This window comes from Equus asinus, chromosome 26 (genome assembly GCF_041296235.1).
Source record: "Equus asinus isolate D_3611 breed Donkey chromosome 26, EquAss-T2T_v2, whole genome shotgun sequence".
NCBI lineage: Eukaryota > Metazoa > Chordata > Mammalia > Perissodactyla > Equidae > Equus > Equus asinus.
In genome coordinates this window covers 22,646,409-22,654,770 of record NC_091815.1, presented here as the reverse complement: position 1 = coordinate 22,654,770, position 8,362 = coordinate 22,646,409, and positions in this window count along the sequence as shown.

Genomic DNA, 8,362 nt, shown 5'->3' with positions numbered 1-8,362 from the left:
TTCTTCCTTTCTTTTTGGATGACTCTATTTCTTTTTCTTGCCTAATTGTTCTGGCTGGACTTCCAATACAATGTTGAAGAAGAGTAGTGAGAACAGGCATCCTTCTCTTGTTCCTATTCTCAGAGGGATGGCTTTCAGTTTTTCACCATTGAGTATGGTGTCAGCTGTGGGTTTGTCATGTGTGACCTTTATTATGTTGAGGTACTTTCCTTCTATACCCATTTTATTTAGAGTTTTTATCATAAATGGATACTGAATCTTGTCAAATGTTTTCTCTGTGTCTATTGAGATGATCATGTGATTTTTATTCTTCATTTTGTTAATCACGTGTATCACGTTGATTGACTTGTGCAAGTTGAACCATCCTTGCATCTCTGGAATAATTCCCACTTGATTGTGGTATATGATCCTGTTAACATATTCAGTTTGCTAACATTTTGTTGAGGATCTTCTCATCTACATTCATCAGCGATATTGGCTTGTAATTTTCTTTTTTTGTGTTGTCCTTGTCTGGTTTTTGTATCAGTGTAATGTTGGCCTTGTAAAATGAGCTATGGAGCATTCCATGCTCTTCAGTTTTTCAGAAGAGTTTGAAGAAGGATAGGTATTAAATCTTTGAATGTTTCGTGGAATTCACCAGAGAAGCCATCTGGTCCTGGATTTCTGTTTTGGGGGAAGTTTTTGATTAATGTTTCAACTTCCTTGCTAATGATCAGTCTATTCAGATTCTCTGTTTCTTCTTGATTGTTTTGGAAGTTTGGAAGTTTTGGAAGATTCTAAGAATTTATCCATTTCTTCTAGGTTATCTAATTTGTTGGTGTATAGTTCTTCGTAGTATTCTCTCATAATCCTTTGTAATTCTTTGGTATCTATTGGAATTTCTCTTCTCTCATTTCTGATTTTATTTATTTGAGCCCTTTCTCTTTTCTTCCTAGTGAGTCTAGCTAAAGGTTTATCAATTTTTTTTTCAAAGAACTAGCTCTTAGGCTCACTGATCCTTTTTAATGTGTTTTCAGTCTCTATTTTATTTATTTCTGCTCTGAGTTCTATTATTTCCTTCCTTCCATTGACTTTGAGCTTTGTTTGTTCTTCTTTTTCTAGTTCCTTTAGGTGTAAAGTTAGATTGTTTATTTGAGATTTTTCTTGTTTCTAGAGGTAAGCCTGCATTGCTATAAACTTCCCTCTTAGTACTACTTTTGCTGCATCCCTTAGATTTTGGTTTGGTGTCTTTTCATTTTCATTTGTTTCTAGGTATTTTTTTTAATTTTTTATTTGATTTCTTCATTGGTCTAATAGTTGTTCAGTATTTGTGACTTTCTCAACTTTCATCTTTTAGTTGATTTCTAGTTTCATACAGTTGTGGTAAAAAACAATGCTTGATATGATTTCAACCTTCTTAAATTTATTGAGACTTGTTTTGTTTCCCAACATATGGTCTATCCTTGAAAATGTTCTATGTGCATTTGAAAAGAATGTGTATTCTGCTTCTTTTGGATGGAATTTTCTAATGTATCTCTTAAGTCCACTTGGTCTAATGTGTCATTTAAGGTCAATATTTCCTTATTAACTTTCTGTCTGGATGATCTATCCATTGCTGTGTGGGATATTAAAGCCTCCTACTATTATTGTGTTGCTATCAGTTTCTCCCTTTAGGTTTGTTGATAATTGCTTTGTATATAATGGTGCTCATATCTTAGGTGCATATATATTAACATGTTATGTCTTCTTGATGGATTGTTTGCTTTATCACTATATAAGGTACATCTTTGTCTTGTTATCGTTTTTGACTTAAAGTCTATTTTATCTGATATAAGTATGGCTACACCTGTTTTCTTTTGGTTGCCATTTGCTTGGAGTATCACTTCCATCCCTTCACTTTGAGCCTATGTTTGTCTTTAGAGCTGAGCTGAGTCTCCTAAGGGAGCATATTGTTGGGTCTTGTTTTTTAATCCATCCAGCCACTCTGTGTCTTTTGATTGTAGTGGCAAACACTTTTCTTATTTAGGTATAGCTTTGTTTGTTTTGATTCTAACTATTCAACCAGTTGGTGATTAGAGGTCTTTCTTTTGTTTTCCACTAGGTGGCACTATTTTTTTTCTTGGTTTCTCTTACCTGAGCTGCCTCTAGCTACATTTGAGGATGGGCACTTTCCACTCTCCACCTCCTCTATAAAAAGATGTCACCAGTACTCTTATTATTGCTTCCTGTGCTTCCAGGGTCACTGATGCCTTCCTTTGCCAGTGTCACTGTGGTTGCTGGCTTTGCCACCAGGAGTACCAGGATTACTAAACACCTCCACTGGATCAAGGATCACCTGGGTCAGAAGCACCACCACTATGGCAGAAGAGGAGTATGGGGAGGGAACCAGGTTCGCAGGGCACTGCCTCCACTGTTGCCAGTTTCCTTGTGGCTGCTGGCACTGCGGTGGTTGGGAGGCTAGAGTCTTATGGGCACTTCCACTTCTGCTATTAGGCTCTGAGACATAGCCAGGGGCCCAGGAACATGGGGCTCCACCTCCACTGTTGCTCTGCTTCCCATGGCTGCAGGTGATGCTGCAGCTAGGAGGTTGGAGTCACGTGCATGCCTCCGCTGCTGCCCACTAGGTTTTCTAGGGCTGGGAGAGGCTAACTCAGCTGCCATGGCTGGGGGACCAGAATCTTTAGCACTACCTCTGCTGTTCCCCCAGTTTGCTTCTTGTGTATGCTGCAATCCACCCACCTTTGTATGTACCAATATGTGGATCTCTCTGGCATCCTGGTCTGTTGGACAATGTAGCCTTTCTTGTGTTATGTATGTTTCACTTGTTGTAGATTGAAGGAGAGAGACAGAGGGATCCTCTCATGTCCCCATGATGATGACATCTTATTTTAAATTTCTCTAGTATGCTGATACGTGCATGAATGCAGAGCTGTAAGTTTTCTTCCATGTAGTTTTGTCAAGCACCATTTTCTTTTTTCTTTCACTTTATTATATAAGGTTCAGGTGTACAACATTATAATTTGACATATGTATGGCACTACAAAATGACCACCTCCAAAACTCTAGATATCATCCATCACCCTACAACTGACCCCTTTCATCCCTTTCACCCACTCCTCAACCCCCTTCCCCTCTGATAAACACTAACCTGTTCTCTGTATCTATGAGTTTGTTTTTTTGTTTGTTTTGGTTGGTTGGTTTGGATTTTTTAATTCCACATATGAGTGAAATCATATGGTATTTCCTTTCTCCTTCTGACTTATTTTATGTAGCATAATACCCTCAAGGTCCATCCATGTTGTTGCAAATGGCAATATTTCATTCTTTTTCATGGCTGAGTAGTATTCCTCTGTGTGTGTGTGTGTGTCGCATCTTCTTTATCCATTCCTTCATCAGTGTACACTTAGGTTGTTTCCATGTCTTGGCCATTGTAAATAATGCTGCAATGAACATAGAAGTGCTTATATCTTTCTGAATTAGTATTGTCATGTTCTTCAGATAAATATCCAATAGTGGGAGAGCTGGGTCATATGGTAGTTCTATTTTTACTTTTTTGAGGAATCTCCACACTATTTTCCATAGTGGCTGCACCAATTTACAATCCCACCAACAGTGTATGAGAATTCCCTTTTTTCCACATCCTCTTCAACACTTGTTATTTCTGATCTTTTTGATAATAGTCATTCTAACAGGTGCAAAGTGATATCTCATTGTAGTTTTGTTCTGCATTTCCCTAATAACTAGCGATGTTAAATATCTTTTCATGTGCCTGTTCATCATTTGGACATCTTCTTTGGAAAAATGGGCCCATTTTTTAATTGGGTTGTTATTGAGTTGTACGAGTTCTTCATATATTTTGGATATTAACCCCTTATTGGATGTATGATTTGCAAATATCTTCTCCCATTCAGTAGCTCGCCTTTTCACTTTGATGATGGTTTCCTTTGCTGGGCAGAAGCTTTTTAGTTTGATGTAGTCCCATTTATTAATTTTTGCTTTTGTTTCCCTTGCCTTTGGAGTCAGATCCACAAAAAGATCATTAAGACTGATGTCAAGGAAATTACCAGCTATGTTTTCTTCCAGGAATTTATGGTTCAGGTCTTACATTCAAGTCTTTAATCTATTTTGAGTTAATTTTTGTTCATGGTGTAAGATGGTGGTCTAGTTTCATTCTTTCACATGTGCTTGCCCAGTTTTCCCAGCACCACTTATTGAAGATATTGTCCCTTCTCCGTTGTATGTTCTTGGCCCCTCTGTCATAAATTAATTGTCCCTATATGTGTGGGTTTATTTCTGGGCTCTCAATTCTGTTCCATTGGGCCGCATGGTTGTTTTTGTGCCAGTGCCAAACTGTTTTTGTTACTATAGCTTTGTAGTGTAGTTTTAAATCAGGGAGTGTGATACCTCCAGCTTTGATCTTCTTTCTCAAAATTGCCTTGGATATTCAGGACCTTTTATGGCTCCATACAAATTTTAGAATTATTTGTTCTAGTTCTGTGAAATATGCCATTGGAATTTTGATAGAGATTGCACTGAATCTGTAGATTGCTTTGGGTAGTATGGACATTTTAATAATATTAATTCTTCCAACCCATGAGCATGGATTATCTTTCCATTTATTTGTGTCTTCTTTAATTTCTTTCAATTACATGTCATCTGCAAATAGTGACAGTTTTATTTCTTCCATTCTGATTTGGATGCCTTTTATTTCTTTTTCTTACATAATTGGTATAGCTAGGACTTCCAATACCATGTTGAATAAAAGTGATGAGAGTGGGCATTCTTGTCTTCTTCCTGATCTTAGAGGAAAAGCTTTCAGATTCCCCTATTGAGTATAATGTTAGCTGTGGGTTTGCCATATATGGGCTTTATTATCTTGAGGTACGTTCCCTCTATATCTACTTTACTGGGAGTTTTTTTAAATGGATGCTGAATTTTATCAAATGATTTTTTTGCATCTGTTGAGGTGATCATGATTTTTATTCTTCATTTTGTTAATGTGGTGTATCATGTTGATTGATTTGAGGATGCTGAACCATCCTTGCATCCCTGGAATAAATACCACTTGATTATGGTGTATGATCTTTTTAATGTATTGTTGAATTTGATGTGCTAATATTTTGTTCAGAATTTTTGCATCTAGGTTTAAGGATATTTGTCTGTAATTTTCTTTTTTGGGGGTATCTTTGTCTGGTTTGGTTATCCTGGTAATGTTGGCCTCGTAAAATGTGTTTGGAAGCATTCCCTCCTCTTCAGTTTTTTAAAAGAGTTTGAGAAGGATAGGTATTAAATTTTCTTTAACTGTTTGGAAGAATTCACTGTTGAAGCCATCTCGTCTAGGACTTTTGTTTGTTGAGAGGTTTTTGATTACTGATTCAATCTCCTACTAGTAATTGGTCTATTCAAGTTTTCTATTTTTTCATGATTCAGTCTTGAAGACTGTGTGTTTCTGGGAATTCATTCATTTCTTCTAGGTTGTCCAACTTGTTGGTGTATAATCGTTTGTAGTAGTCTCTTATGCTCCTTTGTGTTTCTGTGATATCAATTATAACTTCTCTTTCATTTCTGATTTTATTTGAGCCCTCTCTGTTTTTTTTCTTGGTTTGTCTAGCTAAAAGTTTGTCAATTTTGTTCTTTTCAAATAATCAATTATTTAGTCATTGATCTTTCCTATTGCCTTTTCGGTCTCTATTTCATTTATTTCTGCTCCGATCTTTATTATTTCCTTCCTTCTACTAGCTTCAGGCTTCATTTGTTCTTTTTCTATTCCTTTAGGTGTAAAGTTACATTGTTTATTTGAAATGTTTTGTTTCTTTAGGTAGGCTTGTATTGCTATGAACTTCCCTCTTAGAACTACTTTTGCTACATCCCATAGATTTTTATGTATTTCTGTTTTCATTTGTCTCTAGGTATTTTTAAATTTTTCCTTTGATTTGTTTCATGACCCATTGGTGGTTCAGTATTACGTTAATATCCATATTTTTGTGGTTTCTCCCTTTTCGTCTTCTTCTTTTTTTTTTTTTTTTTGCTCAAGGAAGATTGTCCCTGCACCTTTCCACATTCTTTACACACACATGGTTTCTCACAAGTGCAAATTCTCTGATGTTTTGTAAGTATAAGACTGTTATAAAAGGTCTTTCCACGTGCCATACAAACATAGAGTTTCTCACCTGTGTGAATTCTCTGATGTCCTATAAGTTTTGAACTGCTACAAAAGGCCTTTCCCCAATCCTTACATATATAGGGTTTTTCACCAGTATGAACTCTCTGAAATTGATTAAAGGCTGAACTACTTCCAAATGTCTTAGCACAATTTTTACATTCATAGGGATTCTCACCAATATGAATTCTATGATGTATAAAAAAATATAATACACTCTTGAAGGCCTTGCCACATTCCTTACATTCATAGAGTTTTTCACCAGTATGGATTCTCAGATGTCTTTTTAGATCTGAGGAATAATGAAAGGCTTTTCCACAATCCTTACATATATATGGTTTCTTACCAGTGTGAATTCTCTGATGCAGAGTAATGACTGATATACTACTAAAGGATTTTCCATATAACTTACATTGATAGGGTTTCTCACTGGCGTGAAGTCTCTGGTGGTAACTAAGGTCTGAGGAATGATGAAAAACCTTCCCACTTTCCTTAGGTAGACAGGGTTTCTCACATGTGTGAATTCTCTGATGTGACCTAAATATTGAACCAGTACTAAAGGCTTTTCCATGGTCTTTACACTCAGAAATTTTCTCCTCAGTATGAATGCTCTGATGCTATACACAGTCTAAGGACCCACCACATTCCTTATTCTATAGGTTTCACCAGTAAGCATGATCTGATGCTGAGTATGTTCTGAACCTTGACTAATGGCTTTGCCGTACTTTTTATGGCTATTTCCTCCAGTATCAATTCTCTGATGTACTGTTAGTTGCAATCTTGTACAAAAGCTTTCTCATAGTCTTTGCATCCACAGGCTTTCACTTCAGTATAAATCTTTTTGATATAGAGTAGAAGATGTGTGCTGACTGAAAGTGTATATATTTTCATAGTTTAAAATAACTTGATTAAAATATTTCTCATGAGGCTGTGTTTTTTCTCAGTCTTCCATTTACATTCTCAATCATCTCTGAAACAGAAACACTCAGGTCAATGTTTTTTTAAGACCTCTCAAGATAAACCACTGGGGTGATTCTATTTCATAAATTTCCTTCTTCTGAGATAATCCTTAGTTTCACACCTAGATTCACGGTCTGAAAGAAAGCATAAAAGAAAACATTCACCATTTTTCCTGGAAGAAATAAAACGTCTTTTTGGAGGAAGATTGGCCCTGAGCTAACATCTGTAAGAAAGTGGCCTTTGTTCTTCAAAAAATGAAAATGTGGGGCTGGCCCCATTGCCTAGTGGTTAAGTTCAGTGTGTTCCACTTCAGTGGCCCGGGTTCAGTTCCCAGGCATAGACCTACACCACTTGACAGTGGCCATGCTGTGGTGGTGACCCACATACAAAATAGAGGAAGACCGGTAACAGATGTTAGCTCAGGGTGAATCTTCCTCAGCAAAAAAAAGAAAAAAGAAAAGAAAAGATAATGTAATTATAAACAATGAAAGTCTAATGAACTGTTGCAACTTAAAGGAAACTAAAGAGACATGCCAGTAAAATGCAAGGCCAAGTCATAGGCTGGATCCTGTACCAAATAGGGAGAAAATGCCCTAAAGACATTATTGAGACAGTTGACACAACTGGAATATGAATGATCAATTAGATCAAAATATTTTATCAATGTTTTGATATGTATTGATATTTTATCAATATTATATTTCCTAAATTTTATTAGTGATGTTGTAACAATGTAAGAGAATAGTCCTGTTCTTAGGAAGTACACAAAGAAGTGTTAAGGCCTAAAGGGCCATCACGTATGCAACCTATTCTTAAATGGTTCAGGAAAAAATGATACTTATGACTGTGTGTGCATGTGGAGACAGAGAACAAGAAAGCAAATGTGGTGAAATATTAAAAATCAGAAAACTACTGAATCTAGATAAATGATGTATAAGAGTTCTCTGATTCTTCCAACCTTTCTGTAGGTTGAAATTATTAAAATACATATATTATATATATAAATATATAAAAATATTATATATATTTAAATATATAAGTATATATTATATAATATATATTTAGTATAATATAAAATATACAATTAAAAATATATATGGAAGAAACATTCCTGTACTCATATGATGAGGCTAATAAAGCCTTTAAACTAAATGAAACAAAAACTGTACAAGAAAAGAAAATTATAGGCCAATCTAAGTCATCAAATAGACATGCAAAATCTGAACAAAGTATTGGCAAAGTGTATCCTGCAACATAATATAA